This window comes from Haliotis cracherodii, unplaced genomic scaffold (genome assembly GCF_022045235.1).
Source record: "Haliotis cracherodii isolate W230 unplaced genomic scaffold, xgHalCrac1.p SCAF_5, whole genome shotgun sequence".
Taxonomy (NCBI): domain Eukaryota; kingdom Metazoa; phylum Mollusca; class Gastropoda; order Lepetellida; family Haliotidae; genus Haliotis; species Haliotis cracherodii.
The window spans coordinates 10,587,753-10,600,975 of NW_027266308.1; the positions used below are offsets into that span (position 1 = coordinate 10,587,753).

At 37.3% G+C, this 13,223-nt stretch overlaps 1 pseudogene; it reads right to left on the reverse strand.

Moving 5' to 3' along the window:
• Positions 1-9,306: 9,306 nt before the first annotated feature.
• On the reverse strand, positions 9,307-10,606 carry LOC139442043 (uncharacterized; annotated as a pseudogene).
• Between the last annotated feature and the right edge of the window lie 2,617 nt (positions 10,607-13,223).

Genomic DNA, 13,223 nt, shown 5'->3' on the forward strand with positions numbered 1-13,223 from the left:
GCCTTTTGGTATGACGCGGTTGGGGATCGAACCCTGGACCTTTCGCTTTCCGGGCGGACGCTCTACCATTAGACCACGGAGGCGGTCTGTTAATATAGTGTTAATACACAACTGTACATTATAACCATGAAATTTAACGACTTACAATCAGAAAGTTCTGAAAGCCAATTTTTCTCAGCACAGTCAGTAAGTCTCTGTTTAAGCCACTCAACCATATGTCTGTGTCTCCAACCCCATGACAAATCATTCATTACCAAATCCAAAGCAATGCATGTCATGGGATGCCAAATCTGGGCGTTTTCGGTCACATATCTGTCTTTTGATAACATTGATGGGGGTATCTGTAAGTTGGCACTGATACAAATGTTAACCATAAACGGACGTCCTCTACATCCTCTACCATCGACTACAACATCAGGGCAGGGTTTGTCAAATAGAATAAACTTACAAAATGGCCTATGCACAATTATTATCTTTACTATTCTTTAAACCTCCATACTTCACAATCATACATCAGTTTTGGTGCAATGCAATGTCAAATAACCTGAATGCATCTTTTGGAGGTATATCGAATATCTTTGGCAACTTGTTTGACATTTGTAAAATATAGTAGGCTCCGACACAGTACTAATATTACAGCGCATTGCAGAGTTGCGTCCCCTGGGCACGCCAGAAACCTATGATTGTGGGTTCGAATCCCGGTTCGCCCCGATTATGTGTCTAGGTTTGTCAGCACCATACCCGTGCTCGTGGATTTTACCGAAGTGGTTCACGTCTGAGACCTGCATCACTTCGGGCTTTCCTCCCACATTAAGCTGACACGCCGTGATATAACTGGAATATTGTCAAAAGCGGCGTTCAACCAAACTCACTCACTCACTAACTCATGCATTTTCTTGGAGCGATATGATCCCCCGAACGTGTGGAGTTGCTGACCGTTTGCCTTTATATTAATCTCTCATATAAGTCATATTTCCTAACATATCTGAGATGGACTAATTGGTCCTTGATGACATATTAAAGACTTCACCATGTATTTTATTATTGGCTATGGGATAGCCGTCTAATATAATAAATTAAGTACATAGGAATAAAGAAGTAGAAATGTTTCGTCTGTTGACTCCGATAAATATGCATGAGTGATATTTCAGGGTTGATGGATATAGGTTAGCACGGAGTTACATGTAAGTCCTATTTCCGTAACTTGCCGAATTCTTGTATCACAGCAACCAACATTCTTGTGATGGAAAATGGTTGGATGTTCAGTGCATATATTGTGATATTCTGGAGCTGCATGGATGGATGTAGATGATCTGAGTCGATGTTCACGTCTGATGGTGTAGGAGTGACTGAGGCATGGTACGGAGGCTGCCGGGGACACGGGTGGCCTAGTCTTCTCAGGTGACGCAATTTATGTTTCCATCACATTTCAGGACATCCTGTATGTATTGCGAACATTTTTTCGTAAAAATTAAGGCAATGTTTTTTTCCAGTATCTTACTGAACAAATATTAGAAAATACATTACCATTCAAGTTGGATTGATTTTTCTGAAGGAGTAAACACAGTCCTGTGGTCCTGGGTGCAATAACTCATTTATTAAGCGAATGAACGTTCCACAGGTAACGTGAAACTTATCAGATACAGTGTGTATTGTGTCCGTGTTGCAATACGTGTGGGGTTTTGATGGGCGAGGAAAGGCCCCCAGGAAAACATGACATCTTCCCGAGGCAAGGGAGTTAACTGACTGTGAAAGTTTCTCTTCCTGGACTTTTATAGTCAGTTACCTCCCTTGCCTCGGGAAGATGAACTCATCATTGTTCACGAGAGTACACGAGACTGCGGGTGATAGTGTTGATTTTGCACAGTATTAGATTCTACAGATAGTAAAACGCCTTATGTTGTGTGTGTGTTAATAACGACATGATGGCATATCCCATTCCATGAAGATGAATGCTTGTGTTCAACCTTGGATAATTCAAATTTCCGTCACATTCAAAAAGAGGCGGAGGGAAAGCTTACTTTTCAATATTTGTTTTACAGGATGAAAAACTATAAACCTCCATATTTGACATTCAACATTATGCCATAAAAAGGAAGCTTGATGTTTTGCGCGTTTGTAGCTTCCAAAGGGTTAGGAAGCTTAAGTATGAGAACGACTTTTAGCCTTTGAAACTTTTCAACCTTCAATGCTACATTTGGAATACGATTGTGACGTTAAGCACTCCAGTTTTTGTATTTTGTAACCACAGAAATCTGAACAATCAATATGTTACACTGTATCGCCATTTCTCGGCCCCTTTGGGATTCCGGGTTAGAACAGGTGCACAGAGACCTATGCTGGTTCTAATTGGCTCATTGACTGGGTTGATTGCGTGTCATCGTACCACGACGGCATGGATTGTTGTTCATGATATCAATCACTGGAACGTCTGTCCCAAACGTGATTACTGAGGGCCACAAACACTCATGGAACTTTACTGAGTGCGGCGTTGAACAACAAACAAACAAACAAATAATGTTCGACGTCATCGCTGAAACAACCCCCGGGGCCACCTCCGTGTTCTAATGGTAGAGCGTCCGCCCGGAGAACGGAAGGTCCGGGGTTAAATCCCAGGCCCCGTCATACCAAAAGACGTTAAAAGATGGTACTTGCTGTTACCCTGTCTGGCGCTCGGCATTAAGGGGCTAAAACAAGGACTGGTCGGCTCGGAGTCAGTATACTGTGTCTGAGTGGGGTATTCATGTTAAACTGCGGCATGGTATCTCAGTGTGCTAGCACCATAAATCGGCATCAGTCCGGACTAGTACAAGCAGCCACACACAAACACGTCCATGCACGTCGCCATGTAGGTGCAATAATCTTGGATGCGACGTTAAACCCCATTTCACCACACCTCACATCACCCCATTTAGTTGCTAATTGTAATGAACTTAATTTCGTAAGACAGGTACTTAATATTGTCAAATTACCTGCCAACGACAAGAGAACATGATACCTTCTTTCAACAGGTTTCTTTGAGGATAGCAATTTTAGAATCTGTGAACTGTCTTGTTCGTGTGTTCATATCGTAGTGCTGCATCAGCATTTTCAGCTCAGTAAGAAGTTAAACATTTTGAAAGGAGATTTGTGAGTAGGCAATGCGTGAGTGCGTTATGCACCGCTGTAAGCAATACTCCATCTATATCAGCGTTTTGGACACTAGAAATTAACTTCTTCAATTATGTCATGTTGGAAAATGGAACCCGGATCTTCTGCTTGAGGAGAAAATACTCAGCTATTATACACGTACTCACGCAACATGATGTTAATTCTATGTGGTTGTAATATGAATGGTGGTTTTTCGTCACAAATACTGTTCAGAAACTAGTTTTCTTTTCTTGCTATGAACATTTTTATATTATTTACAGAATTATCAAAACAATCTTTAACTGTAACAATTGGAACGATACCATTTATGTTACATATCTGCACGGTTTGGAAAAGTCACTACTCGTATTGTCATGCTTAGGTGTCTTCCTTGGTATGAACAAACCCAGAGGAAGCCTAGTATTTCAGTACTGATACTTATACAAACAATTGTATCATAGATGGTACATACCGAAAGGCAACCTAGCAACATGTTCAGATACATATACCAATAACAATGTCCAAGAGTAGGATAGTAAGAGTATAAGATAAAACAGGTATCAATGGCAATGTCCAAGAGTTATGTATTATTGGTTTAAGACACAAACACTCAGATGAGCACCCCCTTGCCACTCAATGCAAACGTTATGTAGTTACTATGTGGTGTGTTGAAATGGGGATGAATGTCGCGGGTTTATTGTGCTAGAGACACCATGCGGCGGATTAACATGGACCCACTTATTCGGCGAAGATGATCTGGCAAGTACACAACAGACGTGGTGTGTTTGTTTGTTTGTTTAACGTCGCAATCAGCAATATTTCAGCTATGTGACGGCGGTCTGTAAAAAATCGAGTCTGGACCAGACAATCCAGTGATTGACATCAGAAGGATCGATCCACGCAATTAGGATACGATGACATGCATCAAGCAAGTCCCGTTAGTCGTGTCTTATGACAAGCATGGGTTGCTATTCTATCCCGGATCTTCATGAGAACTAAATTAATTGGGAAACATAAAGAAACTGACTAACACAAGAGTTATTTTATAAAACTGTTATTAGAGATTCATTTCCTTCAGATAACATTCCCAACATTTCAATGCAAATACATTCAAATCTTTGAAAGATATTTAAAAGTGATACACATAAGGAAGAGAATTTACGGATGTCAACTTCTTTATTAGGATGAAAACAACGTTTAGGAGTATATGCTTACTCCTTCATCAGGTGAATGAATGCTATGAGGCAGAGAGCATATGTATACTGAACAACAAAAGTACCTGTGACATTGAATAAGATTTAATGCAAAGGTATGTTTTTACCAAATCTGAAACAATTTCGGTTTGCTACAGATAAAAGACTTCTGTAAGTATTCAAATGGTTTAATTTGCCATGTTGACCTCAGAAAAAACAACCGACCTTCTTCCATGACACAATTATTGACGTAACGTTCACCTCGACGTTGGTACACTCGATCCATCGTCCATCGCTGTGGCTGAGGTGAAAACGAGACTCGTCAGTGAATAGAACTTGTCCCCACTGCATGGCCGTCCGTTTCGTAATGTTGAATAATTGCGTAATTTTGTTGCTTTTCTGAGTGATTGTTGTCAGCACGTAGGTAAACAATGCAAATGGAATCCCGTTAACGCACGTTTTTATCCCCATTCTTGGGTAGTGAAATGCATGGGGCTTGCTTAAAAGTCAACTTTTGCATGGAATGCATGCTTTTCTGTCGCAGTGGCGTTTTTGTGACTTGATTCCATACATGTACTACAATATTGAAAACCAAACTTTACTTGTTTGAAAAAAACACTAAAATATTGGTGTCACAGGAACTTTTGTTGTTGAGTATATGCACATGTAAGGTAAACAAAAGTAATAAGTGAACAAAAGGTGGAAACTTGATCAGTTCCCGCCAGCTTATCAATTTCATATACTAGTATACATACGGAGACAGATCTCCACTGGAGAGACACATCACGCGGTCAGCGCGGGGTGGGCCGTGGTAATACTCTCTAAATACCTAGGTTAAAATATAAATATATACTTTTCAAAAGTTGTTAAAGAGCCCCCGATTATTTCATATCACTATGGTTAATCAGTCATGACTGATTGTATTGCAAAACAGTCGTATGATTGAGAGAGAGAGAGAGAGAGAGAGAGAGAGAGAGAGAGAGAGAGAGAGAGAGAGAAATACTCTGATAGGCAGAAGTTGACGTCCTCCGACACTGCCGATCTGAGAGTAACATGGGCGTGCTTCCTCATTCACGGCTGAGTCCTTAGTGTTCTGAAACATGACAACCTAAGCTGTTATTTCCTTCGGGCAACTATTGCTCCCTTAATCATATATCAGAATCTTTCCAGAATTGAAACCTTGTCTTTATACTGATAGAGAATTGACTGGACAAAGTTCAAAAGATCTCCTTTCTTCCTGAATCTCTTAAAGGCGTACTCGTAAAGAAAATCCTTCATCCCGAACCATTCCCCATCCCCACACCACCCCAACCAGATGCTGATGGAGCTTTAATATCCGATTCAAAATACGGTACTGGAAAGTTAAGCTACATTTATATTTCTTTTTGAATCGACCGCCTCTTTGGTCTAGTGGTAGAGCGTTCAGCGGGCGAAAGGTCCGGGGTTCGATCCGCGACGGCGTCATTGCAAAAGTCGCTAAAAGATGGTATTTGCTGTAGGCGGTCGGCATTAAAGGGCTAAAACAAGGTTTTGTCGGCCTAAAAGCAGTACGCTGTGTCTGAGTGGGGTATTCACTGCATGGTATCTCAGTGGGCTAGCTCTGTAAAATCGGCTTTAGTTCGGACTAGTACAAGCAGCCACACACATACACACATATGGATGCACGTCGCTATATACGTCCAATAATCATGGACGCGACGTTAAAACCGTCTCACTGTCCCTCTTTTTTAATCAATCAGAGACTCACCTCTGCTTAACCAATGAGGTAGAGAGACTTGAATGCCGGTTCAGATGTGAGGTTCGGTTTCTGCACACATGACGGCAGCAGGATGTGTCTGTCCCCGAGGGGGGTATGGGGGTAGTCATCGGGTTCTGGCTGGAGATGCAGGGACTCCCGAATGACAACCATGGTTTGGGACTCAAGCATTTGCTTGAAAGTTGACACACTCAGAGTAGGTCTGTAGTTCGTATTTGGAGTAGAGGACTGGCTCATGATGCCTTAAATCATATTGTATATATTAAACATATAGAAGTATTGATTCACAATATTTACATAGGAGATCTTGAGAATGGATCGTTATATGAACCTAACCTAATGACAAAATAGGATCTACATTTACTATTTTCACAAGTGCAACCAAACAACATTGTTTTAAGGCTAAGTGACTAATAATCCGTACAACCATAACAGTACAATCGTGGCCCATGATCCGTACAATCGTGACCCATAATCCGTACAATCATTTTCGTATAATTAAGTAGCTCATGCATTTACATCATATCCTCGCGAAATTTAAGGACATTATATATATATTTTTCTAAAAAGAATAATAGTGTTTTTAGTTACAAAATTTCAAACAGCCTTAATAAGGTAATGTAATTATGTCAGGAGTTCGTAATTCTTCACATAATGGACAATGGAAAATCATATTTTCATCTTCAATGACATTACAAAAGGACACATTGCCTCAATATTCTGAATATCACACAGACCTTTTCCCAACATTATGTATGTCTATATAGTTTAACAAACGCTTCTGAGCAGCAATCATGCCTTTCTAAATTAACTGTTTTTAATACAAAGTAAATACATAACTGTAAATTATAACCATGATTAGAAAATATAACGACTTTCTACCAGAAAGTTCTGAATGCCAATTTTGCTCAGCACAGTCAGTAAGTCTCTGTTTCAGCTATTCAACCATATGTCTGTGTTTCCAACCCCACGAGAACCCATTCATGGCCCAAACCAAAGCAATGTATGACAAGGGATGCCCAATTTGGGCGTTTTCGGTCGCATAGCTGTCTAAAATCTTTTAATAACATTGATAGGGGTATCTGTAAGTAGGCACTGATACTAATCGTAACCATAAACGGACGTCCTCTACATTTACCATAGACTACAACAACAGGGCATGGTTACAACAAAATGGCCCATGCACAATTATTTTATTTTCCATTCTTTAAACCTCCATATTAATGGCCTATGCACAATAGCTACCTTTTACATTCTTTAAACCCCCATATCAAAATGACCTATGTACAAGTATTATCTTTTTCATTCTTTAAACCTCCATTATATAATGACCTATGTTCAAATGGTATCTTTTCCATTCATTAAAACCACCATATTAAAATGGTCTATGTACAATTATTATCTGTTCCATTCAGTTTTGTTACAATACAAAGTCAGATACTTTAAATGCAGGCATATCATATTATATTTAAAAGTGATCTTATTAGGCTTTTTCAACTTGTTCAGCAAGCACTGTACAAGCTTTGCTGCTTATGAATTTGGGTGTACTTATAAATCCCAGGTATTTGTATGAGGTAACAACTTGAACTACACTGTTATTATAAGTCCACTTTTGTTCAAATTAAGACAAGTCTCCCTCATGTGTATGTAGTTACCAGGTTCATTGATACTCCTCCTTTCGTGTAACGGTACATAATAGCACTAGTCCAGAAATAGGGAAACTGACCTTTATATACTGTCTGTGTAAAGAATAGGGTAAGATATGGTGCAATTGTATCCTTAATATCTTCAGGAATTCAGATGGAGACCATCTCCCTGTGATGTTTACCACATCAAAAATCACCCATATATTTCTACATACATACACACATAGCAACATCCTCCAATAGAAGATCACCATATGAACACGTGTCGCATGTTTCTTCATTGTGTACTATCATAGTATTATCAATATAGTTATCAAACATTATACCCCTGTCTTGAGTGTCTTCACTCGTGGGATGGTTCAATAATTCCATAGGTAGAGATACTATATCTCTGAAGATGTTATTCATAGTTGCTGATTTTCCTTGATACCCTGTAACACGTTTCCAAATCTTAATCAATCATTTGTAAAACTTACTTGAGTAATTGAAATGTCAATGCTTGATATTTATATATGTTTCGTTTGTGGCATGTTGAAATTCACTGTGACAGCACTCTGGTGGTGCTCTCTTTCACTTGCAGTCTTTCCTAATCATAAATCTACCACAAAACTAATGTTTTCACCGAACATTCACGGCTTTACCAATATTATTGTATACATATCCGGCGAAAAGAATCCTCGAGTTGTTTTTAAGTGATTATGCAAACGTGTTGTTAATACACGACACGACGTTAATCACGAAACGACATGACCAGTCTAAGGTCACACAAGAACCCAATATATAGATATAAATGCTCATGTACCACCGGTGGTGATATCTCTGAGAAATAAACTGCATCTGAATCTGTTACTTGATGTTTACCTAGATCAACTAATTGTACCAATCAACTCAAATAAAACTTTAAAACTTGAAACACATACCTGGTCACTCTTCAATATTTTCGAAATAGATGCTCTCAAAAATCCCGCTGTCTGATGTCATACATAAGTAAGCTCTGCGCAGCGCTGTCTGTGGCATACTAATATCACAGCGCATCTTATGCCCTGTGTGGAGAAATGGCTATGAACACCGTTTTAGGTATGTTTCTTCTCAAGTTATTATATTTAGTACATACCAATAAATAGAGGCTACTTCATGCTTTTTGTCGAATACGATTTATATTTCGTCGAGTGAAGCCTCGAACCCCATATTGTTTCGAGATCGAAGATGAAGGCTTCACTACGTTGAAGTAAATAGTTCACTCAAATTATACTCATTTCAAATTGTCAAAGAAAACGAAATACAAATGTCAGTTAAAAAAAACATTTCTTCAAATTGGCATTTTATTAATTTCTTAATTTATTATTGTATATAACTCATTGTCCAAACAATGTTTCGCACTAACGTCAATGCGTAGGAATACATGATAATCCAGAGTCAGCTGATAAGTTTGAACTTTTGTCAACAAAGTCAACAACGTAAAAGGATATAACAAACACTGAATATGAACGCGAAAAGGTAAGTCGAAACATATTTTGTTGTCAATATTTTATGACGAACATAATTTATGGCATAGACTCTATTTCAAGATGATCTTGTCATTTTATTGCAAGCATGGTCTTTTCAATGGTGGTAACTCGTCTTCACATGTGTTTGATGTTGTCGCATTTGCAGTGTGTTTTTCGGAGGACATTGATACATTGAACATGTCAGGCGATAGGCATATGTTAACATTTCCGTTGATTGTATTTCCAGACAACAAGCTTGTCAGAAAATGTTGATTCTGAAGGCGGTTGGACACAGATTGCATCGCAAATCCACCCTGCATTGGTGCCGAGTCAGGATTTCGATCAGCTGTTGTAACTGTGCTGCTGGCGGTGTTACTGTTTGACAGAATGCGAGATATTCACTTCTGCTTTTCAGTATTCATACTTGAGTAATATATTTATCGAATTCACGTTTTTTTGTGGCCTGAAATGTGGAAAACAAAATAATTCAAAATTACATTTTATCCATATTTTGAAAGATGAATGAATGATATTTGTATTTCTCTTAAGAGTATTTTATTATTTATTTGGTATTTCATTACTTTAATGTCTTACAACAAGTTTATAGGATGAGGCCAATAGAATTTTCAAATGTTTATTTTTTTTTTACCGATATATGTTCTCATAACATTCAAAATACTAACAAAATGAATTTAACTAACTTATACAAACACATTTTAACCATTGATATTAAAAAAGGAAAATAAATTTGTTATTGTGCCCAGACTTATCAAATAAATGTAGATAAAATAAATGTATATTTTCACTTCAGTGGAATACCAACCTTCAACATTTATTTCTAAATATGTTTTATCCATATAATTTTATTGATTTAATATATGTAGTATAAATATTTCATAAATTCATTTTTTTTGTTTACAGCTATCATCTCACGAGATATCTGAATGATGTCATTAGGAGAAACGCCACTGTCTGTTAACTTCTGGACCAGGTGTTTCCTCAAATTTATTTCACAATACCATTTATATTTTCACTATATATCTATATATTTCATACTTATGTATATGATAAAAATATTTCATAAATTCACTTTTTTGTTTACAGCTGTCATCTCGCCCGGATATCTGAATGTCATTGGGAGAAACGCCGCTGTCTGTTAACTTCTGGACCAGGTGTTTCCTCATACTGAAAAAAACCCCAAATGATTCAGGTATATTCAATATCATGTCATTTATTTGATATTTATAAGCTAATTTATTTTGACTGATTGTCATTGTATTTCCCAATATTATACTAAAGTCTTTATCCAAAACTAATATAGATATTGAATATTTACCTGTATTGTGTCAATCTTTTGTCATCAGCTATGTCAGCACCTTCTGTCATAGCCTTCATAATTCCATATAGCTTGTTGACACCCAGTGGGGCATTTTTTTGTACCAGTACGACTGTTCCTTCCTGTTGTTATTGACTGCTAGAATAAAATGGACTGTCTGGTGTACAAGAGGCTGGTGGTCGTCTTTGTCTGTACAATGCATTGACAGGGCATCTTTCCAGATCTTCTGGTGTTGCATAGGCTCTTGGTTTCATTTGCCGTATATTTTTAAGATTATCCCCAGGTCTTGTTTTTGTTTGTCGCTCACTTATAAAGATAAGATACTCGGATCTATCATCATCATTTCTTACACATTGCGCCCATACATTATAAACAATTAAAAGAAGGGTATATTGCACTCTCCCTGATGCCACTCATTACACTATAGAGACGGTCTTTGCCGAGTTTACTTCGACAACACATTTTAGAAAACAGTGAGTAAATATATGGTATATACATATCATCTTTCAAAGTGTAATAGACTCGTCATATATATAGCCTCTGGTCGGACTCGAACCGACGTCAGCCAGGACAACCAATCAGAGGCCTTTTATCTGAGTCTAGATGAACTATCACAGATATATTTGAGAATATGTGTCAATCATTATCAATCATTCTTGCATTATGAAAAGCACACGGTGGTACAAATCATATCTTTCATGTTATTCACAATAATGTATATAGTCCCATTAAAAAATATGAATATTATGATTTTACTTCCATGAAAACCAAATGAGTCGGAATGTTTATAATCATAATCATATATCTTTCTAATTAACGCCGTTTCCCTCTCAAATTTCATATCATACACAACGTAACCTGCTCGTTCTTATTTGCGTAAATCGCTATTTTTTACCCTTGATAAACTACCAAGAGAAAGGGTTGCTCAACGATGCGTACCTTACACTTTAACAATTTCACATAGTGTCCATTGTGTTAAAGAAAACCCGTGAAGATCCGGGATAGAATAGGTCTTCAGCAACCCATGCTTGCCGTAAAAGTCGACTATGATTGTCGTAAGAGGCGACTAACGAGGTCGGGTGGTTTGATTGTATACATAACCTTGTTGAATAGTCGGATTTTTGTTGCATAAACAATTAACAACTGAAGGACAAGACAAAAAACGTCACCAAAATCCCAAATATAACAAATATAATACAGCATATTTGTATTTATCTCTAGGATAAAATTGTTGTAATATTCCTACATTCTGAATCCCTTTAAAAAATACACCAACTTTCTTATAACATAATACATAACAAATTAGTTGATACCACTAAGATCACACATTTACAACTGCTTGGTTGATAGAACCGCGATCTATATAGATAACATGGCCTCTATATAGATACCTGTTTCTGTCTCGATCTTGACATTGTATACAGCTCCATATGTGGAACTGTTATATTGTCTGTTTGTACTTGTGATAATCAGTAACAGTTCCGTTCATATACAACATATACTTTGTAGTAGCTGGCAAAGCGTGTTGTGAATGACTTAACCGAAACTTGTGGAAAGCAAATTTGCCAGAGCCTAGTCTACCTTTAATTCCTTTTGTAAACTGCATATAAAAAACAATTATTTAGTTACTGCAGTGTTCTAACCCACACGATGGCGAGTAACTAACGGTATTTTGGAATTAAACAAATGGACCAATTACAATATTTCTTGTGAAAATATTTCTGCCGGTACTGACATGAATACTAAGTTCATCCTTCTTCACTGAAAGTTAGGGAATATTGTAAAACACATCTCAAACATGCTGTCAATTTTTTTTATGCCTCAAATTATAGATAAAAATAAACGCTTCAATAAGTGTTGACCGAATAGTGTCACCTATTCATTGATAAATACACTATCATTTTTGCACGTTTTGCCCAACAATTTACCGTGTCATCAGATATTGAAGAATCTGGCTTCTAAAACACACTTTCTGTGTGGTACAGGAAGAGAAAACCTAAGTGTGGGTTTTTTAAAATGCATTTTGTGTAACTCTTGTGAATGCAATATAGCTATATCCTTAGATATTAATGTCTGAGATGTATTTAAGTAGTGCAAGCATTCAAATGTATCTCTCATCAAAGACTCATTTCCAATCAGCTACTTCAAATTGTTTATTCATGGCAAACTGAGAGGCCATAGGCCCATAGTTCAACGTATTTACAAGGTATGCGCGTTTCTTCTTACTGACAATGCATGATGTATGTACAATGCAATATTTTGTAATAATGTAATATTTTCGGTTGACATAAGTATGCCAAACAAATTGATATTTGAGATAAGATGTAAACTTCTTTGGAATATACTTGTTTATTAATTGAAGATAGAGTTTACACACAAGCATAAAATGATACTCATTTTCTACAACATTAAGGTTACAAGATGTACAGATATTGTTAGACTTTTAAAATAAGCTACACGATGATGCCCCTCCACAAGACAGACGTTAGCAAGCATACTTAAAGAATACATAGGCTCGGGTTAACTGGCCGCCATAGAAAGTTTAAATTCAGTAATTTAGAAAACCTATTTTGTTTATTAATTCAGAAGTAAACGATTTACACAGATACATTGCTTATTACTAATTTGCCTTTTGAAATCAATTTCGGCAGATATTTGAAACTGATTAGTTTCTGG